We start from the raw sequence: 27,441 nt of genomic DNA on the forward strand, positions 1-27,441 counted from the left end.
GGAAGCCCTGTCTGTTGATTATTATTTCTTTGTATTTTCTCTGAAGTTCAGGGTGCTGACTTTTTGCCCTGAACTAAGTGAATGAAAAATGTGCTTGATTAAAGTGATTGTTGACCCCTCAAAGTTTCTTTTCTTTTAGAAAAGCTGATTTAAGAACCTGTACAGCAAGCCTTCTGGTTTGTGTCAGGATCCTTGCTGTTACAGTATCTGAGGCTGTATTTGAACTCATGAAAATGAGTCTTTTGGACTCCAGGTATAGCACTGTAACCACTGTGCTACCTAAGAACAAAGATAGGCCCACCACTGGAGACCTCCTTCCAAGATGACCTATACCCAATAAGTCATATTTAAAATTTTAGTCCACAATTAATTCATATAATTATATTTTGGGGTCATGGACATTTAATCAGTCTCTAATACATATAAATCTACTGTTATCTAGTCCATGTTTCTCTATATTTTCTGGTCTCCTCATTTTGTGGGGATTATGAGTCTTTAGACAGTGTTTTTTGAAACTCTAGGCAAATTCTGACTATGAATTCTCCTCTTCTTTCATTTTAGCATCACTGTCATGCTAGGGAAAAACACTGCAGCTCCTTGGGATCATCTATCATCATTTCATTTCCCAGTTTTTCACTAGACCATATCTTCAGTAATCAAGTCTACAGTTTCCCAAGAATTGAAGTCAAGGTCATTGGTCTAAAGTTTGTAAACTGTAGTATATTTTCTATTAGTCTTCCTCCAACTGCCAGGTCCCTCCTCTTTTCTCCATAACCTTTTCAATATCACTTGTAGGAGCTCAGCGATCAAATCCACCAGTGTTTTCAGTGCCCAAGGATATAGTCCACCTGAGTTAAGGGACTGGAATATCAAGGAAGCTAAGGACTCTCTTGCTGTCTTTCTATTTATCCTGGGTACCAGTTGGTTGTCTTTCATTTTGGAAGAGGATCAATGACATCTCCGGTGATGTCATGACTTTTTCATGAATTGGATTTAAGTGAGGCAGAGTTGCACAAAGGCACCAGCTTCTCTCTGACAGAGACATAGAAGTCTAGGGGCAGGACAAAAATCCAGACAACTGGTGATGGCTGTGGAATCTTCTATGCCTGACCAAGTTCTAAACACTTTGCAGTCCCTGTTTCAGCCATTTTCATGACTGTTGGAACAAACTGTTCTCATCTGCTTGGAGTAGACTTCCCCCTACCTTACCCACAGATGTGAGGCCTGTCCATTACCCTCAACTTGGTTTAGCCCATCTGCCAAGACTGTTTACTGCGGTGTGGATGCTGCACTTACTGCAGCTTATTAGAGCCACAGGTGAAAATTAGATGAATCAGATGGACACCAAAGGTTCAACTCTGAAAAAGGCTCAGTAACTCTCACACCAGAGGTGCTAGTCCTCCTGTGACCTCCAGACAGCCCTAGGTACCAGTTCCCTCTTAACCACTTTTGTTCAGCCTTGTCCTATGCACACTGAAGATCCTTCTCCTCAGAAGACAAGAACCGTCTCTGCTTTCTCTTCTGTCCATTAGCATCTTCCTATCCACTTTAAACAAAGGATCTGGTACTTCTTTTATGTTCTGTTTTCCCCAGAAAGATAACTTCAAAAAAAGAAGAAAAAAGTCCCATATGTAGTTGGCTTTATTTTTCCCATCATCTTCAACTCATTCTGAACTGCAACTTTTCAAATATCCCTTTTTTAAAGGACTTGATGTTAGGTAAAACTTTGAATATACACATAACATGATTGAATGGAAAAGCATTTGTTAAGTGGTTACTATGTGCCAGACATTATGCTAATCCCTAGAGATGCAAATACAAAAGGGATTGGATAGCCCCTGCCCTCAAGGGACTTATGTTCTAATAGGAACAGATGCAAAACTATGTGGGGAAGTTAGCCAAGGCAGGAAGTCTTTGAGGTACCACAGCTTTACAAACTGATCCTCAGAGTCATTACTTAACATGGTGGATTGTTGATTTGATCACTCAGCTCAGAACAAAAGATGGAAATTAGCAGGTGACAGATGAGTTGGGGGATGGGTCTCATATCCATTGGATGGTGAAGTGAATGGATGACCAAATGGCATGTGAATGACCAAATTCTCTATGAAGCACAGGCTTCTCTGATTATGTAGGGCTGCCTGGATACAGTGAGCTAGTTGAGTTTGAGCTCAGTTAAACATCAGTCAAGACAGTCCTGCCCCAGCTCAAGACTTTCAGAGTTTAAAAGATGACTTCCCCAGGGACTGGAGCATTTTTGGTGATATGTAGAAGGAATTGATTCATAAAGAGATGACTGTGCTCCTTGACGGATGTTCTAAAAGGTCAGAAGAATTCTTTGCCCTGTGGGTGTTTGCAGTTCGGCCTGACTAGGAGTTGTAGAAGTGACCATTAATAAGAACTGGTCCTAGACAAGACTAAGTGGCCTCATGCATTAGGATGTAATTCTAAGGCCCCCTCTGTCTCTATTTTTAAAAACAGACACCTTTTCAATGAGACATTTTGTGTCATAGAAAGGGCATTAGCTATGGATTCAGTGGGTCTATATTGAAGACTGGCTCTTCTACTTCATATCTTTTTGACTTGGGATGAGTCATTTTCCCTTGGTACCTCAATTGTTTTCTTTATAAAATTAAGGGTTTGGACTCCATGACCTCTGAGGATCTTTCCAGCTCTAAATCTATCATCCTATGACATGTCAGGGAGCTTTAGTCATGGCATCTCTGGAGCAATAAAGGCTTATCACATGAAAGGTCTGCTTTCCACTCCTCTGATCCCAAGCACAAGGGGAAATTGGTCAGTCAATAAGCATGCATGAAGCATTTACTCTGTGCCAATCACTGGGCCTCGACTAGGGGCAAATAGATGGCTCAATGGATAGAGTGTTGGGCCTGGAGTCAGGAAAATATATGTTCAAATCTGGTCTCAGATACTCACTAGCTGTGGGTAAGTCACTTAACCTGTGTTTACCTTAATCTGCTGGAGAAGGAAATGGCAAATCTTTGCCAAGAAAACCTAATACAGGGTCACAAAGAGTCAGACACAACTGAATGGCTGCACAATAATCATGGTACTGAATGCTGAGACAGAAAGACAAATAGAAGTAAAGATGGTCCCTGTCCTCAGGAAGTTTACATTCTAATGAGGGAAGATAATAAAAGAAGCTAAAAGCAGTTAAGCAAGAGAAAGATGGAGTCCAGGCTAAGAGGACCTTGTGGAGGAAATTCAGAGAGCTGAAGTCTGGAGAGAAATGAACCAGTGCTGTCCTGGGTCCCCTCTTGAAGAGATTTGGAGAGGAGCCATCCAATCAGAAAGAGAGACTGCAGTGGGAAGCCACTGAAATGTCTAAATTCCAGGGCTGGAATGAGCATCCAGGGAAGAGAATTGGGGCATGGTGAGGCAGAAATATAAGAGATAAATCTGGAGGGCAAGTCTGGAAAGGAATGAATCCAAAGCATGATACAAATCACAGATCACTGAGTAAAGAATCAGGAGCTGGCAGGCCAGCTTCTAGGCCTGTGTCACTTCTTAGGCCTGTGAACACATACACTTCTTAGACATGAGACCTAGGTCATCCATTGGTGCCTCGGTTTACTCACCTTCCAAGAGAGGATATTAATCCTCACCCTTTCTAACACTCAAATTTGTTGTGTGTTATGAATAAATGAGGAAAAGCACCTTGAAAAACTGTAAAACTTGCTCTGCCTTCAAGGGACTGTTGAGAGACTTTTTATTCACTTTATTTTTTATTTGAAATCATGCAAAACATATTTTCATATTAGCAATATCACAAAAAAAGAAAGCAAGAAGATTAGATTTTAGTTTGAACTCAGAGTTCCTCAGGTCTCTTTCCACAGGTGGCTATCATTTTTCATCATGGGTCCTTTAGAATTGTCTTCGAATCAGAGTATTGATCAGAGTAGCCAAGACTTTCATAGCTGATCATCATTCCAACATTTCTGTTACTGTGCACAATGTTCACTTCACCTCAGATCATATAGGTCTTGTCATGGTTTTCAGATCTACACACTTTGTATACAAAACCTCTGTTCTGTTCCTGGCATTTCTCCTGCAGTTATTGGGCAGCAAACACCATATCAACCATTCTTCAGCCCATCTGGAACCACACTTTCTCTTGGGTAAATTAACATCTTCCAGGTGAAGGATCATCAGCCTATTAAGGAGGACTCTGGCAAGACTCTTGCAAGCATTAAAACTGCTGCAGAGAGTGTATCTTCAATGAGCTGGTACACTCGACAAAAAACCTTTTTTATCGAGAACTCACACAGGACAAGTGCTCACATGGTGGTCAGAAACAGTGATACACTGACACTCTCAAGGTCTCTCTTAAGAACAATGGAATTGATTGTGTGACATGGGAGATACTGGCACAGATCCATCCAGCATAGCATGTGCTCATCAGAGGAGTTGCTGTGCTCTGTGAGCAAAGCAGAATATAAGCAGTTCCAAAGAATCACAAGATGTGCAGATTTAAAGAACCTACCCCAAATGTCTATGTCTCAGCCTGACCTATGGAACAGAATTCTGAGCTGATATCGGTCTGATCAACTACAGTTGAACACGTTGCAAATTGACTCTAACATAGTGATGTCATTTTGGTCCTTGTCAAGAGTGAAGGACAATAACCAACCAACCACCAACCAATGAGTTAGTTTATCCTATTCACATTCACAAGTATGATTATTGTGTATTTCCCTCCATCCTATTTTCTTTTGTTTATCAAGGAGGTACACATGAAAGAGTAATTCTGAAGTTCTTAATAAAGCCCAACTTTTTACACTCTTATATGGGAAGATGATATATGTAACTCCTAAGAACTTTATCATTATTAATGTAGTAAGAAGATGTCTACATAGACAGAAGATATGGGTGTGAGTTGATTATGTTGAGATGGTCTCCAAAAACATATAGGATGAGAAAAAGGAAGATAGTAGAGGAAGGAGGAAATTCTCACATGAAAGAGTCATGCATTGCCTTCTATCCCCCATTTCCCCGTCCACTATAAAATTCTTCCTTGCATGACTCGGAATACCATATTTCAAGTATTCTATTTTTTTTAAACAAGGAAGTTGCTAAGCCTTGTGTGATCCTGCCTGTGACTCCATGATATTCTGATTGTTACCTTCTAACAACTTGCATCATTTTCTGAAATTTAACTATAATACTCTTGAGAATTTTCATTTTAGGAACTCTTGCAGGAGGTGATTGGTACATGCTTTCAATTTCTATTTTATCTTTTAATTCTAATATGTAAGGGCAATTTCCTTGATAATTTCTTGAAATATGATGTCTCAGCTCTTTTTTAAATTATGACTTTCAGATAGGCCAATAATTCTTAGATTTTCTTTCCTATACCTATATTCCAGGACAGTTTTTCAAATGAGATCTTTCACATTTTCTCCTACTTTTTTTTCACTCTTTTGACTTTGTTTTATTATTTCGTGAAGTGTTATGTAGTTATTACTGTCTACTTTCCCAATCTATTTTATAAGAATTTCTGTTCTTCAGTGAATTTTGTGCCTCTTTCATTATTTGGACAATTGTTTTTTTAAAGATGTTATTTTCTTCCCCCCCAAATTTATTTATTTGTTTTCAATTTTCAACAATTACTCCCATAAGTTTTAAATGTTCTCCATCTCCCTTCCCCCTCCCTCCCCAAGATGGTATGCAATTTTATATGGGTTCTACATGTACATTCTTATTAAACACATTTTCACATTAGTCATGCTGCATAGAAGAATTAAAATGAAGGGGAGAAACCATGAGTAAAACTAAACAAAAGCAAATAAAACAAAAGAGAAAATATTCTGCATTCTGACTCCATAGTTCTTTCTCTGGCTGTGGATGGTATTTCGCATCATGAGTCCTTTGGATATGTTTTGGGTCTTTGCATTGCTGTGAAGGACTAAGTCTATCAAAAACAGTCCTTACATACTGTGGCTGTTATTGTGTATAATGTTCTCCTGGTTCTGCTCACTTCATGTAGCATCAGCTCATATAAGTCTATCCAGGTATTTCTGAAGTACACCTGTTTGTCATGTCTTATAGCACAATGGTATTCCATTACGTTCATAGACCACAACTTGTTCAGCCATTCCCCAGTTGATGGACAGCCCCTCAATTTCCAATTCTTGGCCACCATAAAAAGAGTACTTATAAGCATTTTTGTACATGTGGGTCATTTTCCCATTTTATGATTTCTTTGGGATACAGCCCTAGAAACAGTACTCCTGGGTCAAAGGGAATGCACATTTTTATAGCCCTTTTGGGCATATTAACAAATTGCTCTCCAGAATGGTTGAATCAGCTTACAACTTCACCAACAATGAATTAGTTTTCCAAATTTCCCACATCTTCACCAACATTTATCATTTTCCTATTTTCTCATGTTAGTCAATCTGATAGGTGTGATGTGGTACCTCAGAGTTGTTTTGATTTGCATCTCTCTAATCAAAAGTGATTTAGAGCACTTTTTCATACGACTATAGATAGTTGCAATTTCTTCCTCTGAAAATTGCCCATTCATATCCTGACCATTTATCAGTTAGGGAATGGTTGTATTCTTGTAACTTTGACTCAGTTCTCTATATATTTTAGAAACATAGACTTTTTCGCAGACACCAATCATAAAAATTCTCTCCTAGTTTTCAGTTGGACACACTGAAATTTCACTTTACAATGGTGATGTCATTTTGGTCCTCTTTGAAGACAAAGGACAACCACTTCCCTCCTAATCTTGGTTGCGTTAGCTTTGTTTGTGTAAAGACTTTTCAATTTAATGTAAGCAAAGTTATCCATTTTGCATTTCATAATGTTCTCTATCTCTTGTTTGGTCATAAATTCTTCCATTCTCCCTAAATAAACTATTCCTTACTTCCATAATTTCTTTATAGTATCAGCCTTTATACCCAGATCATGTACCCAATGGGATTTTATTCTAGCAAATGATGTCAGGCATTGGTCTATGCCCAGTTTCTGCCACACCATTTTCCAGTTTTCCCAGCAGTTTTTGTCAAATAGTGAGTTCTTATCCCAGAATCTGAGGTCCTTGGGTTCCCCAAATGGTCGACTGTTATAGCCATTGACCACTGTGTCATGTATATCCAACCTCTTCCCCTGGTCAACTCCTCTGTTTCTTAGCCAGTACCAAGTGGTTTTAATGATTGCTCCTTTATAATACAATTTAAAGTCTGTATGGCTAGGCCATCTTCCCTGGCATTTCTTTTCATGAATCCCCTTGATATTCTGGACCTTTTGTTCTTCCAGATAAATTTTGGTATTATTATTTTTTCTAGTTCTATAAAATAGGGTTTTTTTTGATAGTTTGATTGGTATGGCACTGAATAAGTAGATTAATTTAGGTAGAACTGTCGTTTTTATTATATTAGATTGGCCTACCCAGGAGCAACTGATGTTTTCTCCAGTTACTTAGATTTGATTTTATTTGTGCTAAAAGTGTTTTGTAATTGTGTTCATATAGTCCCTGGGTTTGTTTTGGCAGGTAGACTCCCAAATATAGTGTCTACAGTAGCGAATGTGTTATTTTCTTCAACATTTTTCTTCCCTTTTAACAAGCTGTTAATTTTCTTTTCAAAATCTTGCATCACTTTCATTTCTTTCCCTATTTTTTCCTCTACCACTCTTATCTCTTTCTTTACACTCTTCCAGGAATTCTTGCTGTCCCTGGGTCCAATTAGCATTTTCCTTTGAGATTTTGCTTGTATCTGTTAGTAGGCACTGTCTCAAGCTTCAGACTTTTTCATGCTACTATTTTCAGAGATATTTTTGGGGTACTGCAAGTTTTCAGTCCTTCCAAGAAGATGTGATCCAAGGAGAGGAATTGTCATTTCTCTCTTGTTTAGTATTCTGATCCTTACCTAGGAGTGCCTCCTGCCCCACTGCACCCACAAGTACTTGTGCTCTTTTTGGCCCTGAAACTGACTAGATTCCCTGCCTCACTTTCGACTGATCACAAGCACTCTTTTCCATTCTGAAACTGTGACCCAGAACTGCATATGGACAATAGAGCTGCCAACCAGCCCCAGCTACACACAATGTCAGCAAAGATTACACCCGTAATCTCTTTCTGGTCAGTTGACAAATCCCCTTACCGTTTCTGGACTGAGAGCTCCTAAGTTGGCTGTTGCTACTATTGTTAAGACCCACCACCAATGGTCCATTATGTTACAGACTCCTCCTTCAAACCTCCTAAATTGTCTTAAGTTGGAAAACTGTCTCCCTCTGACCTTGTGCTATCGAAATTTTATCTGAGACATTATTTTAAAGTTCTTTGGAGGAGAATACTGAAAAAATGTCAGCTAGGTCCTGACCCCATACGCTGCCATGTTGGCCAAGGCAACACATGCATTTCTCAAGAAGCAGAATCAGGCCTAGAACTCACATATTCTGCTCCCCAAGACAAGTGTCCTTGGACTACAACAGTAACACTAATTTTCAAAAAGATACAAAGATTGTGGATCCTGAAGCATGGGAACTCCCTCAAAGAAGCCTCCTTAGAAGGCTCTACTCTCCTTGCAGGAAGATGACTATTCCTGTACACATATCTGGACTGTCAGAAGTTGGTCTGCAGAGGCAATCTGCGTCACAGGTAACAGGACCAGTCTAAGGCCTCCCAGAGGCTTATGCCATACCCCTGAGGGACTCTGCCAAATAAGTTACACCTCAAAAGAGTGAATACTTCTCACTCAGAGTATAAAAAATAGAGATGCCAAGCTCTGAGGGCATGTCCCACCATCAACCACACTCCAAGAAAGCACATGATTCTTTGATCCTTTGTGAACTTACATGCCATCCCTGAAGCAACCCAGCTTTTTAGGGAAAATGTCCCATGGAGCTATGGAATAAAAAAAAAAAAGACCTGACCCAGGAGGAAGGAAACACCTCCTGTGAAGTCACATGCCTTTAACAAATCTAGGCCCTTCTCTGGAAATCAGTTTCTTCCTCTTTAAAATGAAATGTGAAGTCCTCTTAGCCTTTACATCTTCTGGTCTAAGGCCTGTCCCAGCTCTAACATCCTCCACTTGATGGATTAGTTGCTTAATTGGTTTTAGGAATAGACAGTTTTCTGTCACTCCTATCTCGGCATCTTTGCATCTACCTGCCTACCATAGTGTGTGGATAAAGTAAATTCTTAATAAGTGCATTTTGTTCTGAATTGAATTGAATCAAGTATCTGAGATAAAATTTGGAGGGAGCAGCTTTCATCCTTCAGTTCTAGGAAATCTGAAGTGATGCTGAATCCTGTCTCAATTTTCTAGGTTCCCTTATTTCCTTCTCTGTGCCATCTTCCTTCTGGTTGGTATCTCCCCTTCTCCATTCTGTGGTCTCTCCTGCTCCTGAACTCTGTCTCTGTCTCTCTCTGTCTCGGTGCCTCTCTGTGTCTCTGTCTCTCTGTCCATCTCTCTATCTCTGTCTCTATGTGCCTCTTTCTCTCTCTCTGTCTCTCTGTCTCCCCAGAAATAATATGCATCCCCTCCCACTCAGTGCCCGACCAAGGGAGACCTCTTGGACCTTCACCCAAAGGATTGAATAATGGTGGAATTTCAAGCATGGTAAGAGGAGTACCAGGAGAGAAGCAACTTTGAGGAAAGGAGAGGATACCCCAGGGGCATTTTCCACCTCCATCTGGTGCCTCCCATTCTCATCCTCCTTTTGCTACAAGGTCAATTGAAGGCTTAAAGTCAAGAACTTTCTGAAGAGAAACAAACAATATTGGAAAATGTAGCACTCCCACAACTCCCCCTTGTTCTCTCTTCTCTTCCTGATCTCTCCTGACAGTTTGGGTGGCAGCTCTGGGTGACAGCTTTTGATGGCACTGTGTGCATTTATAAAAAGCAAAGCAAACCAAGAAAGAAAAGAAAGAAGGAATAAACTGCCTCTGAACAGGAGCCTGTGAACCTTGTCATGGGGTGGGAGCAGAGCCCTCCTAGAGGAAGGGGCACAGAGCTGGAGCCCTCTCCAAACTGTCAGCAATAAGGTCACCATGGAATGAGAATATACAGAGGCAGAGTTGAGCCTTCCATAAGTGGTTATTGGCTAACTTTCTAGATCTATCAACTTGAAGTCACAGAATCTCAGGGCTGGAAGGGACCTAAATGACCATCTAGTGCAGGCCACACCTGAATTAAAATGCCCTTTACAGAATTGGCAACAAGTGGTTATCTAGCCTCTGTTTGGACAGGAAGCTCATCACTTCCTCAGGCAACTCATACCACACTAGGCCAGTTAGGTGACCTAGAGGACAGAGCAAAGGGCCTGGAGTCAGGAAGATTTGAACACAAAGTTGTCCTCAGACACTTACTAACTGCATCACCTTTAACCAGACAGCTTCAGTTTGCTCAACTGTAAAATGGGCATAATAACAGCCCCTACTTCCAGGGTTGTTGTGAATAGCAAAAGAGATAATATTTGCAAAGCCCTTAGCATGGTGCCTGGCACATAGTAGGCACTTATTCTCTTCCCTTCTCTCAGTCTTAGTATGTTTTTCCTTATATCAAACCTAATTCCTTTTGGACTCCTTCCTCTGGGACCAAGAATCATAGAAATAATCCCAAACACAAGGTGATACAGGAGTCACCTTATAGTTATCACATCCTCCAAGCTAAACAGACCCCCCCAGCTGACCCTCAGATAGGATTTACTCTATGGGCCCTCACTATTTTGACTGCCCTGGTAAAACATTGTTCTGAGTTGCCCATCTCCCTGCTCACAAGCCAATCTCCCAGGTCTGGCATGCCTCTACATTTAGTAGGGGACCTTGACTTATTTGGGCCAGTCACTACTCCTTTATAGGTCTGAGTCTCCCTGTTGATAAACTGAAGACCTTGAATGGATGTCTGCTGGCAAAGCGAGCTTTGTGATATTGCACTGACTCTTAACAGGAAGGTAGGAGGCCGACGAAGCTGACTAACCCTTGTGTTTGAGCTGAGTTGGATTATCTTACAGGATCATCTTCTTTTCCACATCCAAGATATGCACATTGTTATCATGTGCTGTCCATTCTTGAATGATGGCTGCAGTTCTGCCTTCAATCAGTGGTTTCCTTTGATCCTCCTTTGACTTTTATCTCTTATTATCTTATCAATGGGTTGATTATCCATGTGCTTGTCTTGTCTCCCCTCATAAAACTTGAGCTCTCTCTGCTCCTTAGTATTTCACATAGGACTGGCCAAATGTCAATAGATAGAAAGAAATTGAATACCCACTGTGTGCTCATCTCTTCTACACCCTTGAGGTAGGAAAATCAGGGGAAAATAAATAGCATGATAAAACTCCTTAGTCCCACTCATATACAGACCCCTCAACTGACCCTCAGATAGGATTTGTCAGTTTTTCAGGAGAAAAGGACAGGGAACTGACAGTCACGGGAACTGCCAACCACAAGGGTCAATGACTAGCACTACCGCTTATCTAGCTGCATGACTTTGGATAAGTCACTGGGCCTCCATTTCCTCATTAGTAAAATTCTAGATTGGACTAGATGCTTCCTTCCTCTTCTAAATCTGTGGTAGTCTAAAAATGTGTGTCTACCCCATTACAATTAAATACAGAACACTCAGACTTCTCCATTGAATTAGTCAATCAGGTTATAAACTAGATTATACAAGGCCCAAATGCCTACTGGATCAGTCAATCAAAGGCAATAAACCTGGTGTGAAAACTCCTTAATCAGTTTTGAAGGAGTAAACGTTTGAACCATTGTATAGAACGAGATAACATTATGCAGGAAGCATATCAGCATTGGTGGAAGAGGCAGTGATGTCTTATGGGAATTAGATTAAAATAGTAAACTAGTTCTGAATGTGGCATTCCAAAAGAAGTCCAGTGATCTATTGGGCCAGGATCCTGGGTTAAGCCCTTGAGAATCATTGGGAGGGAGAGAAGGAGAGTCTGTGTTGGCCCCATCATTTAGCTAGAAATGACCTTAGGAACGTAAAAACATTGGAAGCATTACACTTTCCACCATCCTAGGAGGTCCATGGAACAACAGGGACAAGGTAGTATGTGCACTGAGAACCAAGGACTCATTTGACACAGTGAGGGAAGGCAACTTCAGGAGTCTAAGAGGATCTGAGTAGTAACCTACACCTTATTTAGTGGGGAATGACATGAGGTCTCCACCAAGAGAAGAGGATTTAGGGGAACCCTATAGCAGGGGTTATACCTTTGCCATGTGTGTTCTTTAATCTTAGGCATCTCAACTTTCCCCAGATTCCATATGGATTAGTGGGGGAATTGGTCATGGTGGTGGGAGATGTATTGCACAAACTGTTCTTAATATGTTGTTTACCATTTCCTCCTCCAGCTTACTTTACAGAGGAGGCAACTGAGGCAAACAGGGCTAAGTGACTTGCCAGGGTCACACAGTTAGTGTCTCAAGCAAGATTTAAACTCAGGGTGATAAGTCTTCCTGAGTCCAGGTCCAGCACCCTGTTCACTGCACCATCTAGCTGCTATACCTGATGCCTTAACAAATACTCATTTCTGAAAGTTAATAAAATCATTCAAAGTGGTTTATTTGTAGATTTTATGTCCAACTATATAAGCCATTTCCTTGGTTCTGCTCACTTCACTATGTATCAGCTCATATAAGTGAAGCTATCCTTTCATCATTTCTTAAAGCAGTGGGTTCAAACTCAAATACAAATGGGAGGCACTCAACTGTATACAAGTATCCCTGTGGGCCACAGTTTGAATTCATTTTAAGATGTACTTTTATCTAAATTGTATTGTATCTTTATTTGCTTTGTTAAATATTGGCTAATTAAATATGGCTTGACAAGCAATGAAGAATTCTAGGCACCTCTTGACAAGAGGTGATGGACTAAATATATGGAGTAAAATATACATTGGACATGGCCAACATGGGAATTTGTTTTGGTGACTGTGTATATTGGCTATGAAAGGATTTCTTTTTCTTTTTTCTTTCAGTGTGTGAGGGGAGGGAAGGAGAGAAAAATAAATTCTTGTTGATTAAAACATAAAATTTTATTTAAAAAATAAAAGCTACTTTAAGTTTGGCAGGCTGTTATCAACTGAAAATCAGTGTGCATGGAAGGTGAGGAGTGAGCTGAAGTAATAAAAGGAATGGGGAGGGGAGGGAGCCAAGACGGCAGAGTAGAAAGACACACACACACTAGCTCTTCCCTCACAGCCCATAAAATACCTGTAAAGAAAGACTTCACAAAGTCTAGAACAGCAGAAGTCACAGAACAATGGAGTGGAGGAGATTTCCAGCCCAGGGTGACCTGAAAGGCCAATGGGAAAGGTCGGTCACACAGGACTCAGAGCAGAGCACAGCTCAGCCTTGGGGGCAGAATCCCCAGTGGCAATAGTGGAGGCTTGCAGATCCCTCAACCCACAGGTGCCAAAGGTCAGTGAGAGGGATTTTTCAGCTAACTGAGAAAGGAACAGGGTCTTCCCATAGCTCAGGCCTCAGGCGGCCAGCGGCAGAGGCTGCATTGGGCAGCAGCTCCCAAAGCAGCTTCCACAACAGCCTGCATCCATTGTTGGATAATAAAAACCCTGGAGGCACTGAGCAGCTGATCCTTACCTCAGCCCTGTGTAGAGGCCCTGCCCCCACCTAATGTTCCTGGAGGAATTGAGCAGCTTCTCTGAATCTCAACCCCCAGTACTGGCTTGGTGGAACTGGAGGCCAGGTGGTTGTGGAGAGGAAACTCACAGATTCTGGGCACAAAAGTTTCTGGTTGCTCTCATACCAGTGTACACACTTGATTGTGCCACCTTGGAGGAACAGAGATCTTACAAATCCCCAGAACATACCCTACTCTTCACAAAGGACCCAAAAGTCAAGTAACTGGTTGGGGAAATGCCCAAAAAATGGAAGAAAAGTAAGACTATAGAAGGTTACTTTCTTGGTGAACAGATATCTTCTCCCATCTTTTCAGATGAGAAGGAACAATGCTTACCATCAGAGAAATACATAAAAGTCAAGGCTTCTGAATCCCAAACATCCAAAATAAATAGTCAATGATCTCAGGCCATGGAAGAGCTCAAAAAGGATTTTGAAAATCAAGTAAGAGAGGTGGAGGAAAAATTGGGAAGAAAAATGAGAGACATGCAAGAAAAGCATGAAAAGTGAATCAACAGCTTGCTAAAGGAGACCCAAAAACTGCTGAAGAAAATAATACCTTTAAAAATAGGCTAACTCAATTGACAAAAGAGGTTCAAAAAGCCAATGAGGAGAAGAATATTTTAAAAAGCAGAATTAGCCAAATGAAAAAGGAGGTCCAAAAGCTCACTGAAGAAAATAGTTCTTTCAAAATTAGAATGGAACTGATGGAGGCTAATGACTTTATGAGAAACCAAGAAATCACAAAACAAAACCAAAAGAATGAAAAAATGGAGGATAATGTGAAATATCTCATTAGAAAAACAACTGGCCTGGAACATAGAACCAGGAGAGACAATTTAACAATTTGGGAACTACCTGAAAGCCATGACCAAAACATGAGCCTAGACATCACCTTTCAAGAAATTATCAAGGAAAACTGCCCTAATATTCTAGAACCAAAGGGCAAAATAATATTGAAACAATCCACAGATCACCTCCTGAAAGAGATCCAAAAAGAGAAACTCCTAAGAATATTGTAGCCAAATTCCAGAGTTACCAGGTCAAGGAGAAAATATCTCAAGCAACTAGAAAAAAACAATTTCAGTATTGTGGAAATACAGTCAGGATAACACAAGGTCTAGCAGCTTCTACATTAAGGGATCGAAGGGCATGGAATATGATATTCCAGAAGTCAAAGGAACTAGGACTAAAACCAAGAATCACCTACCCAGCAAAACTGAGTATAATACCTCACGGGAAAAATGGTCTTTCAATGAAATAGAAGACTTTCAAGCATTCTTAATGAAAAGACTAGAGCTGAAAAGAAAATTTGACTTTCAAACACAAGAATGAAGAGAAGCATGAAAAGGTAAACAAGAAAGAAAAACCATAAGGGACTTACTAAAATTGAACTGCTTACATTTCTACATGGAAAGACAATATTTGTAACTCTTGAAACTTTTTTCAGTGTCTGAGTAGTTGGTGGGATTACACACGCACACACACACATGCACAAAGAGAGAGAGAGAGAGAGAGAGAGAGAGAGAGAGCAAGTGCACAGGGTGAGTTGAATAAGAAGGGATCATAACAAAATAATTAAATTAAGGGATGAGAGAGGAATAGATTGGAAGGAGAAGGGAAGAAATGGAATGGGGCAAATTATCTCTCATAAAAGAGGCAAGAAAAAGACTTTTCAATGGAGAGAAAAAGGGGGGAGGTGAGAGGGAAAACATGAAGCTTACCCTTGTCACATTTGACTCAAGGAAGGAATAAAATGCACACTCATTTTGGTATGAAAACCTATCTTACAATACAAGAAAGTAGGGGAGAAGGGGATAAGCAAGGTGGGGGGGATGATGGATGGGAGGGCAATGGAAGGGGGGAGCAATTAGAAGTCAATGCTCTTGGGGAGGGACAAGGTCAAAAGAGAGCATAGAAGAAATGGAAGGCAGGATAGCATGGAGGGAAATATAGTCTTACATAACATGACTATTATGGAAGTCATTTGCAAAACTACACATATAGCCTATATTGAATTGCTTGCCTTCCCAGTGGGGATGGGTGGGGAGGGAGGAAGGAGGAGAAGTTGGAACTCCAAGTTTTAGGTACAACTGTTGAGTATTGTTCTTGCATACAAATGGGAAACAAGAAACACAGGTAATGGGGTATAGAAATTTATCTTGCCCTATAGGACAAAAGAGAAGATAGGGATAATGGAAGGTAGGGATGTTAGAAGGGAGGGCAGATTGGTGGTAGGAGTAATTAGAATGATTGGTACTTTGGGTTGGGGGGAGGGGAGAGATGGGGAGAAAATTTGGAACTCAAAATTTTGTTGAAATAAATGTTGAAAACTTAAAGTAAATAAATTAAATAAAAAAAAAGAAACCTTCCAGAATCTGGAGGGAGACTTAGTCACCTGCTGGGAATCTGATCTGCCAGTATAAATGGGAGTTGAGAGAGTGAACCCCAAGCGTATTGTACAACCCCTCAAATCACTGGCATTGACAAACCATGCTTCTTCTCAGAAACTCGGTTTCCTCATCTATAAAATGAGGATGATAACAAATGAACTGCTCAACTCACATGATCCCTTTGAGGAAAGCACTTCTAAAACATTCCAGTGTCCCATAAATGCAAATTACTCTCACTCTTTATTGTTGCTTATGAGCACCGTCCAAAGGAAGCACATGTCCGCTTTCCCTTACCATTGCTACAGCTTCCAAAAGGCTCCCAGTGGAAAGGACTTGGCTTGTCTCCCAGACTCATCCTATGCAATCACCTTTTCACCTTCATAATTGCTCATGGTTTGAGAACAAAAGATCAAGACAGGGTGGTTGATATTTTTGTTCCTCTTTTTGTAACCCCAAATGCACCTGGGGCCACCATCATGAGGAGGTGGTGCACAGATGGGAGACACAAGACAGCTATTGAAGCCATCCACAAACCTTACAGGAGAGGGTCTCCACTCACCTTCTGGGGCACACACAGCTCTCAAATACTCTTTAAGAGGGAGGAATTTGAGCCAGGATGCCTTCTTTCATCCAGTAAATATGCAACAAGCTCTTGCCAACTGCTTACTGGGTTAGGTGCAGAGGGCAATGGCATCCCCTCCCACCACTCTCTGGGAGTTCTCAGGACAGCAGGAGATTTAAGGCATGCCAGAAAATCAAATGCAAATTAGACAAGAAGCATATGAGGGGAGTAAGAGGACCTGGGTTCAAATCTCTGCTCTGCTACAGATTCTCTGGGTGATCTCAGGTTCTCACTTTTCCTCTTTTGGTCTGTTTCCTGACTGGTAAATTGAGGTCATTGGACTACATGGCATCCAACTGCCCTTTCAGCTTAAAGCTCTTATGATCCTTTGAATGTTCTATGAAATCAGATGATAGAGAAATGGATTCCAGCTTGAGAATAAGGAGGCTTTTTGAGGGTGTTGGCATTTCAAGTTCAAGGTCCTGGGAACAAAACCTTCATTTGGCACTTACTCCTTATGGGATCTTGAGCAAGTCACTTAAAGCTCAGTGGGCCTCAATTATAAAAGGAAGGGATTAGACTAGATGCCTCTGAAGCCATTCTAGCTCCATATTTGTGGTTCCATAAGGAATGCTCACATAGCCAATAATGAAGCACTTCTTCAGTGGCAGCTGTTAGTGATAATATATATTTTAGCAACCATGCATTTGTCTGTTTTTAATATTTCTATTAATATTTATTATTTTTTATTTTTAAATTTTGAGTTCCAGACTCTCCCTTCATCCCATTCCTCCTCATGTACTGAGACAGCAAATGATATTTCAATTATACATGTGAAATCAGGCAAAATATTTCCAGACTAGCCATATTGCTTTTTCATAAAGCAAACGAATAAAAAAATGAATGAAATTATACTTTAATTTGAACTCAGAATTCGCCAATTCTCTCTGTGCAGATAGATAACATTATTTTTATCATTCCTTTGGAATTGTCTTGGATCATTGTATTGATCAGAGTAGTCAAGTCTTACACCATTGATCATCCTTACAATATTACTGTTACTATGTACATTGATTTTCTGGTTCTTCTCACTTCACTTTATATCAGTTAACATTGGTTTCCCCATTTGTTTTGCTGAAACAATGACCCTTATCATTCATTACAGCACAATAATATTCTATTTCATTCATATACCAAAGTTTTTTTCTTCCATTCCCCAACTGATGGACACCTCCTTAACTTCCATTTCTTTAGTACCACAAAAAGAATTGCTATAAATAGTTTTGTACAGATAGGTCTTTTTCCTTTTTTCTTTGACCTCTTTGGGAAACAGACCTAGTAGTGGTCTTGCTGGATCAAAGGGTATGCTAGTCATATAATTCTTAATTCAAAGTAATACATATATCCAGTAATAGTTGCTCTAATCACCTTCATAAAGGAAATAACAAGTCTCCAATCTCTTCTCTTGGGTCTCTATACTTATCACAGCATGAGATGGAGTCATCTTCCTTTGAGGTCCTTTAGGGATCCTTTCACCTAATGCCATCAGCTACAAATCACTCCCAAATACATCACGTCATACAAACCTCATGACTGCTCTCAGAAAAAGGAACATAGGTGCAAAGGAAAGTGACCTCAGGGAGCTCAAACTTTGTTCTTCTCCTGTGACAGTTGATTCACTAGCTCTTGGTAGGTCACTTAACAGATCTAGGACACAAACCCAAGTCTTCTCCCATGCCAGGGTTTTCTTTTTGAATTGCCCATGCTAGCTCTTAAAAAGAACAAATATTAGAACTCCCATTTTGCAGGTATGGTAACTAAGCTTCAGAAAGGGTTGACCTTAAGTGTTCGGCTCTGTGCTGAATATCTTTTTCCAATTTGATTTGACTTTTTTCATATTGTAATATTCATGCTAATGACCCCTTTCCACTTCAAGAAAATTAAGGGTTTTATACAACTTTTAAGATGGAATGCACTAGAAACAACTTCCTTTTAGGACATAGCTAGTCAAAAATAAAGCTTTCACTTGCAAGCAAGTCTTCTGAATCTAGGGTCATTGACCATTCCGTTATCCACAACTGCTTCATGAAGGCCCAGGACAGGGCTGAACACCTTCCGTGATGACCCTTTCTTTCATTCTTTAAGGGATAAGATAGAGGGGGGTGCAGGCAAAATGGTGGAGTAACAACATGTCCTTTCTGGAGCGCTGCCCCCAAGCCTAGTCAAATACCTGTGAAAAATGGCTCTAAACAAATTATGGAGCTGCAAAACCCAGATAATTACAGAATGAAGCAAATCTCCAGGCCAAGAGAGCCTGGAAGGTCGCTGGGAAGTGTCTATAGCACCTCACAGGGGGCAGGGCACAGTCCAGCATGGGCTGCACCAGCACAGATAGGACCTGAGCAGGCCTTGCGGAGACTGAATCTCTCACACTTATGGCAGTTTCCAGACTTCAGGACCCCAAAATGCCAAGGAAAAATTTGAAGGTCAGTAGGAAAAGCCTGTGGGACCAGTGTGGGAGAATGGAAGGGTTTTGTCTCAGCCCCAGGGTGGCAGAGGGGATAGAGGGCAGAGGAACCCACTGCAGCTTAGTGGAGAGATAAAAATTGTTTCTGGAGCTCTAGGCCCACAGATTGTGGGAAAATTGAGCAGCTGACAGTACACTACCCACTCCCACTGGAAGCAGAGATCTACCTTGACAAAGAGCTCAAAAGTCAAGTAAATGGCTGGGCAAATGAGCAAAAACTGGAACAAGAGTCAGACTATAGAACCTCACTTTGGTGACAAGGAAGACCAAAACATGCAAACAGAAGACAACAAAACCAAAGCTCCTCCATCCAAAGCCTCCAAGAACAATATGAATTGGTCTCAGGCCATGAAAGAGCTCAAAAAGGATTTTGAAAATCAAGTAAGAGAAGTAGAGCAAAAATTTGGAAGAGAAATGAGAGTGATACAAGAAAAGTATGAAAAAATAGTCAACTGCTTGCTAAAGAACCCAAAAAATGCTGAAGAAAATAACACTGTAAAAAATACACTAACCTAAATGACAAAAGAGATTCAAAAAGGCAATGAAGACAAGAATACCCTAAAAATCAGAACTGGTCAGACAGAAAAGGAGGTCCAAAAGTTCACTGAAGAAAATAATTCCTAAAAGGTTAGAATGGAGCAGATGGAAGCGAATGACTTTATTTTAAAAAAAAAATCAAGAAATTATAAAGCAAATCCAAAGGAAGTAAAAATATAGCAGAAAATGTGAAATATCTCATTAGAACAACAACTGACCTGGAAAATAGATCTAGGAGAGACAATTTAAGAATTATGGAACAACCTGAAAGCCATGATCAAAAACAGAGCCTAGACATCATCTTTCAAGAAATTATCAAGGAAAACTGCCCTGATATTCTAGAACCAGAGGGTAAGAATAAATATTGAAAGAATGTGAGGACTGCACCCTGAAGTAGATCCCAAAAGGAAAACTCCTAGGAATATTGTAACCAAATTCCAGAGTTCCCACATCAAGGAGAAAATATTGCAAGCAGCCAGAAAGAAACAATTTGAGTATTGTGGAAATACAATCAGGATAACCTAAGACCTAGCAACTTCTACATTAAGAGATCACAGAGCTTGGGATGTGATATTCCAGAAGTCACAGGAACTAGGATTAAAACCAAGAATCATCTACTAGGCAAAACTGAGTATAATACTTCAGGGGAAAAGTGGTCATTCAATGAAATAGAGGACTTTCAAGCATTCTTGATCAAAAGACCAAAGCTGAATAGAAAATTTGATTTTCAAACACAAGAATCAAGAGAAGCATGAAAAGGTAAACAGGAAAAAGAAATGATAAGGGACTTACTAAAGTTGAATTATTTACATTCCTACATGGAAAGACAATATTTGTAATTCTTATGACTTTTCTCAATACTAGGATAGTTGGAGAGAATATATACATATAGATAGAGGACACAGAGTGAGTTGAATAGGAAGGGATGGTATCTAAAAAATAAAATTAAGGGGTGAGAGAGGAATATATTGGGAGGAGAAAGGGAAAAATAGAAGGGGACAAATTATCTCTCACATAAAAGTGGCAAGAAAAAGCTTTTTCAATGGAGGGGAGGAGAGGTGAGGTGAGAGGGGGAAAGTGGAACTTGTTCTTATCACATTTGGCTTAAAGAGGGAATAGCTTTCATACTCAATTTGCTATGAAACTGTCTTATACTACAGGAAAGTAGTGGAAAAGGAGTAAGTGGGAGGGTGGGGGGATGATAGAAGGGAAGGCAAATGGGAGGAGGACGTAATTAGAAGTAAATACATTTGAGGAGGGATAGGGTCAAGAGAGAGAATAGAAAAAATAGGGGGCAGGATAGGATAGAGAGAAATATAGTTAGTCTTCCACAACATGACTTTTATGGAAGTCTTTTGCAAAGCTACACATGTGTAACACATAATGAATTGCTTGCCTTCTCAGTGGTGATGGGTGGGGAGGGAGGAAGGGAGAGAAGTTGGAACTCAAAGTTTTAAAAATGAATGTCAAAAATTGTTTTTACATGCAACTGGGAAATAAGATATACAGGCAATGGGGTATAGAACTCTATTTTTTCCTCCAATAAAATAGAGGGGATGGGGATAAGAGAAGGAAGGGATGTGATAGAAGAGAGGGCAGATTGTGGTGAGGGGAATTCAGAATGCACACTGTCTTTGAGTGGGCAGAGGGGAGAGATGGGGAGAAAATTTGCAACTCAAAATCTTGTGGAATGTTGAATGTTGAAAACTAAAAATAATAAATTAGGATAAAAAAATAAAATGTAAAGCTAGATATTGGTAAACCATTGAATTTTCATAAGAAATAAACCGATTTTCTAATTAAAAGAGGAATAAGAAGAGAATGGCATCATTGAATGGGGCAGCTCAGAGGACAAAATTCTTTTTTAAGACCATAGTAAGTTCTGAAAGTTGAAGTTAGACTAGATTTCTAACATTTCTCCCAGTCCTGACAAGCTGTGTTCTAAAGTCCCATCCTCCTTTGATCTCTATGTTTCAAGCTCCCTTCCAGATCTGACATTCTAAAATTTCTCCAAGATCTGACAAGTAACTCTCCAAGGTACCTACAATCTGTAATATTCCATGCTCTATGGTTCCTTCTAGATTGAACATTCTGTATTCAATATCCTAAGGTCCTTTCCAGCTATGACATTCTAGGGATTTATGCTTTTATTTTCAGAATTGTGGGAGGGTTGTAGCTCAGTTTTTGGAAAAGGATCCCTGCTTCACATTGCCCATATACCTTTTAAACAATATACTTCATAATTATGTCATCCTCTGTCCTTAGTCCATTCTTCAGGCTGCTAACAGATCTTCATTCATTCCTTCCATAGCTATTTATTCCATCTTTCTATGGGTCTTTGCGTATTATGTCATCCCTATAGCCCAGCTTTATTATAAATGGTTCCACCCATTATGAGCTCCTCTTGGCCCCCTCTGTCCCTTAATTCCCACTTCAACAAAGGAAATAAACAGTCTGTAATAGGAAAATTTTGAACTTTGCAAATGGGGTGAGGAAATCTCTGTTCACAGGAAATGCCAACCCCTGATGTGTTGATTGGCACTGCAGGACCTGGTACAATATTGGCAGGGACAAAAGGCATTTTCCAAAAGTCTTTAGAGACAAGCATGAATGACTGATGCCCAAAAGGATGGGTTTTGACTCAGAAGGAAAAACTACAAGATCACCTGGGGAGCACAAAGAAGCAAGACAAAGAGGAGGGAGAGGATGGTTGTCAAGAAAATGGAAAGCCTTCCTCCTTGATTAGTTTCTTCTGCCTCCTCATCCTGCTACAGCTCCATTATTTTTAAAAACAATTTATTTATTATCCCTACTTATGTTATGTTTTTTCCCCTCTTGTTTGCTTCTACATTTAATCTGTTGCAATACATTATTTTGGTTGAAGTCCATTAAGAAAATCCAGGCTTACAAATATATATTGTAGGAAAAGGAAGAATTATTTTAATAATCAAGCAATATATTATTATTTTGAAAAAAATTTTTGACCTCTTGAATCCCCCAAAAGAGTTTCAATTACCCCCCATCAGTTACACTGATGAAATCACAGATTTAGCCTCCCTCCCTTGAAACACAAAGTCATAGAGCATGTGGAGTCATAACACATTAGTTCCACTTATTAACTGTGTGCAGTTGAACAAGTCACTTAATCATTTTGAGCCTCAGCCTTCTCATCTGCAAAAAGGGGGTCATAGTTGCATTACCTCCCCAAGGTCATTTGTAGGGAAAGGGTTTTTAAGACTAGAAACGTGAACATTTCAATAGTTCCAAGAAATGTGATTTCATCAGGGTAGGTATTCTTCCCCCCAACAAAGAGCAGTTTCATCTATGCATTACTGGGAAGATGATCTTTAAAAGTTTCTGTGTCCAGAAATCATCATCAGCTGCAGCCAGTCCTTCTACATCTCTGGTTATGAGACTCTCAGTTTACTGAAGGTGGTCCTGAGACAATAAACACACAATAAACCCCAAGGAATATTGAAGTATTGAAGGTTTAGGCCACTATGCAGATAATTCAAAGTCTCTGATTTCTCCCTCCTTCATCCCCCACTCTTCTTCCATAGATACATTTCAACAATCGGTCATGAATGTAAAATCTTGGAGAACAAGCAAAGTTGGAGTACATACGTTTTCTCTAAGGTTGTCTAGCATCATTTGATTTCATTAAGCTAGTTCTCAGCAATTTGCAATTAAACCCAAAGGACTATAAATTTGCGCATATCCTTTGAGCCAGTAAAACCAATATTAGGTATGAATCCAAAAAAGAAAAAGAATTTATTTACACAAAAATATTTATGGCAACTTTGTGTGGTGGCAAAAAAATCAGAAATTGAGTGGATGTCCATCAATTAGGGAATGACGACACAAGTAGCAGTAAATGATTGTGATGGAATACTACATTGCTCTAAGAAATGATGAGGAAGATAGTTTCATAAATTGATGAAAAGTGAAATGATCAGAACCAGGGAAACATTGCACACGGTAACAGAATATTTTAAGGAGGATCAACTGTGAAAGACAACTACTCTAATCAAGAAAATGAACCAAGATAATTCCAAAGAATCTGTGATGAAAAATGTTATCCCCCTTCAGAGAGAACTGATGAACTCTGAGTGCAGACCAAAGTCAGCTTTTCACTTCTTACTTTTCTTGTTCTAGTTTTAGTCAGTGTTTTTCCCCAGATGACTAATATGGAAATGTGTTTTTCATGGCTTCACATATATAGTTGATTTTGAATCTCCTGCCTTCTTAAGGATGAGACAAGGAAGGGAGGGAAGGAGAGGATTTTGAACTCAATTTTTTTCAATGAACGTTAAGATTATTCTTACATGTAGCTGGGATACATTTAACAAATTAAATAAAAATATGTTAGAGAAAAGAGTTTGGTTATCAGAAAAGTTGAGACTTGAGAGGCACCTTGAAGACCATTTAGTTCAACCATCTCCATGAAGGATGATTTCTTTCTGGTTGACTGTTTGTTGTCCTTCATTTTTGAAGTAGATCAAAATGACATCACTATGTTAGTCAAGTTACAGTGTGTCCAACTGTGGCTTATCAGACCCATGTGCACTCAGAATGTTCTACCATGAGTTGGGCACAAACAGTCCATGTGAACTTTTAGGGTGGATTCTTTAACTAGACGGATGCAAAACTGGTCATTTTCACTGACGGTCCCCTATGCCTGTAAGGGTATATGTTTCTTCAGTTTTCCTCTTGCTTTTGCTGGATTTCTTCAGGTCCTAGATAAAATCTCACCTTCTGCAGGAAGTCTTTTCCAATCCCTCTTAATTCTAGTGCTTTCCCTATTACTCTGTATTTAGGATGTGTGTAAATAGAGCTTGGCTTGTTGTCTTCCTCATTATACTATGGGCTCTTCAAGGACAGAGACCATTCCTTGCCTGTCTTTGCAATGCCAGAACTTCTGTATGGTATCTGTCGCACAGTTGGTACCTAATGTTTATGGACTAATACAATAGCCACCTGGTGGTATTTTCTGTTAAAAATGAATTAAAATCTGCCCTGACTTTTCCTGGTTCCAATGGCATCCATATTCATGTGTGTCTATTGAATTCCTACTAACTCCCTCTAAAGTCCAACCAGGTGAGCAGACTTTGTTTTTTTCTCTTACCTGAAGATCAAGACAAGTTTTCTTTTTTCTAATTGGCTCTGTGACCAGGAAATACCCTCTTCTTCCCTCTGTCACCACATTTTCTGACTCTCAATCAGTGTAGATTCCACACAGCTCAGAGACCTTGAAGGATTGGTAAAAGGAGGGCAGTAAGAAGTATATACCCAAAGGAGCAGAGGCAAAAAAAATCACAGTTGGGAAGGATACTTGTCAGAACAGATGACTCATTTGGGATAAGATATTGGAGATAAAGTGATACAGAATTAGGAATAAGAGGACCTGGTTAAAAATTTTATCTCTGTTACTCTGTGACCTCAGGTAAGCCCCTCTCCATATCAAAACTGTCCACTGGTGACCATCCCCAAGTTCACATAATCATGATGCCTCTCTCTCAAAATCCACATAAGCTCCTCTGGCCCTTTAGGTGAAAGGGCTGGACTCTTTGTGAGATAAGTAACTCCCTTTCCCAAACAACTGTTGCCATGACAAGACTGTTTTCTACATATTGCCATGCCCTGATACACACACACACACACACACACACACACACACACCCCTAAATTTTTTCCTTGTGTAATAATTCCTAGTTGTGAGGGAGACTGAGGGTAATCAAATACCTAGTGAAGAGAGCTTGAATGAACACACAGAATGTGAGGCCACTGAAACACAGCTCAGATGCCACTTTGGAATTCACCAGAACATAAAACATTGGAGTTGGAAGAGTCCTGAAAGATCATGGAAGTCTAGACCTCCCAATTTCAGGATGACAAACCTGAGATCAAGAAACAGGAAGGGGAAGATGGTGGAGAGAATGAATTCTGCTGAATTCTCCCAGCCTACTAAACAATTTTTATAAACTATCTCAAATTAAATTCTGAGCAGGAAAGTCAATTAAAAAGTCACAGTGTCTCATCTTTCCAGCTCAGAACAGATTAGGAGGACTCAAAGAGAGGTGTGCCTGTGATCACTGATGTGAGGACTGGCCAAAGGTGAATACAGAGGAAGCCACAATGACCTGTGGAACCAGGTGGCATCCTCAGCATTGGCCATGGTGGTGGCACCAAGAGTAATGAGAAAAATAAACTCCTGCTCAGAAAGATAGCACAGTGAACCCCTGTGCTACTACCCTGAGCAGAAATAGGCACATTTTGGCAGCTCCATTGCCCAGTTCCAGGTTGGTGTCTAGAACTGGAGGAGTTGGAGGAGAAATTATAGTAGGGGGTCACAAGAGAGCAGAGTAAGGATCAGACCACACACCAGGAGGCTATTGGAGAATACTTCCCTTATTGTTCCACCTTGGAAACATTGAAAACCTATCGATCCACAGATCTAGCCAAACAAACTTGGGCTAACCAACTCTGCACTCTAGATGTGAACAGAACCCAACTCTAACATAAAGTCCAAAGTCAAGAAATAAACTGAGAAAATGAGTAAACCACAAAAATAGGAAACTGACCATGAAAAATTTCTAAGGAGTCAGGGAATTTCTTTTTCTTCTTTTTTTAAAAAATAATTTATTATAAATTTCATAAATATGAAGCAAAGATTATTTGTTATAATCTCAACACATATGATCAAACAAAATGAAGTTCCAAGTTCCACTACAAAACGCTTATGCATTACATTTTAATGAACCAAGGAATAATAATTTGTGTCCTCTTCTGCTTGCAAAATTGTAGTGTTTTGTTATTTGTATATTGCTGCACTCATTCTTTCTTCTCTCTGCATCATTCTCTCTATCTTTCCACATATTTTTGGTATTCTTCAATACCAAGGTATAAAGTTTAGATGACATATGGAAATGAAGAAAACAGCAGCCTAAAAGATTTGATTTTGAGGGCAAATTGTTAGGTTTGGTTTGGGAATTAAGTTTGAGGTGCCATAGGCTTTTGCCCTTTGGATGATTGGAAGGGCAGAGTTGTAAGTCAGCTAGAAAAAACAAATTTAGCAGCTATTAGAGTGGAGATGATAGAAAATGAGTGAAATGCAAATTGCAGGTGACCTCTCCCATTAAAACGTGAGCTCCTCAAGACCAGAGACCGTGTTTTTGTCTTCCTTTGTATCCCCAGCACGTAGCCTGTACCTGGTACATAATAAATACTTTATCAATGCCTGTTGATTGAGATCGCCAAGGAAAGAGTATGATAGAGCCGCATCTTTTAACAAAGCTTTCTGAAGGTTATCAATTAGTAGCTATAAATGATATTTAACAGCACAAAAGCATCCTGAAGCTCTGGTACAAGGAAGTAATAGCCAAGACAACTTTTTAAAATATATCTATATCATACAATCATAGATTTAGAACTGAAAAGGGCCGTAGAGGCCATGAAATGCAACCTCTTCATTTATATTTAAGGAAAATAATGCACAGAAGAATGATTTGTGTAAGGTCTCATAGCTAGTATTTGAGGTGAGATTTGAACCCATGTCTTGGAGTCAGGGAATTTCAAGATACAAACTCAGCAGAAGATTATGACTTGAAAACATTTACAAAAAAAAAGCCTCAAAGAAAAACTCAGTGGGATTCCAACAAAATTATTAGAAGGTCTAAAGAAAGATAAAAAAGAGCAAAAAATTATTTTAGCAATCAAATAAGAACAGTAAAGGAAAACTGGAAAAAGAAATTAGAGCAATTCAAGGAAATTATGAATTAACAGCTTGGTA

The 27,441-nt window shown here is 39.7% G+C and overlaps 1 long non-coding RNA gene across 1 annotated transcript in view; it reads right to left on the bottom strand.

Annotated features, from left to right (window-relative positions):
- LOC140526849 (uncharacterized) overlaps positions 1–25,202 on the bottom strand; it is a 109,869-nt gene extending 84,667 nt beyond the window's left edge. The window contains exons 1-2 of the long non-coding RNA XR_011974629.1: positions 25,057–25,202; positions 24,778–24,900 (exon numbers count right to left, since the gene is read on the bottom strand). This is a non-coding gene — a long non-coding RNA (uncharacterized lncRNA). The remainder of the gene's footprint in view (positions 1–24,777; positions 24,901–25,056) is intronic.
- Between the last annotated feature and the right edge of the window lie 2,239 nt (positions 25,203–27,441).

The sequence above is a fragment of the Notamacropus eugenii genome, chromosome 1 (assembly GCF_028372415.1).
Source record: "Notamacropus eugenii isolate mMacEug1 chromosome 1, mMacEug1.pri_v2, whole genome shotgun sequence".
NCBI lineage: Eukaryota > Metazoa > Chordata > Mammalia > Diprotodontia > Macropodidae > Notamacropus > Notamacropus eugenii.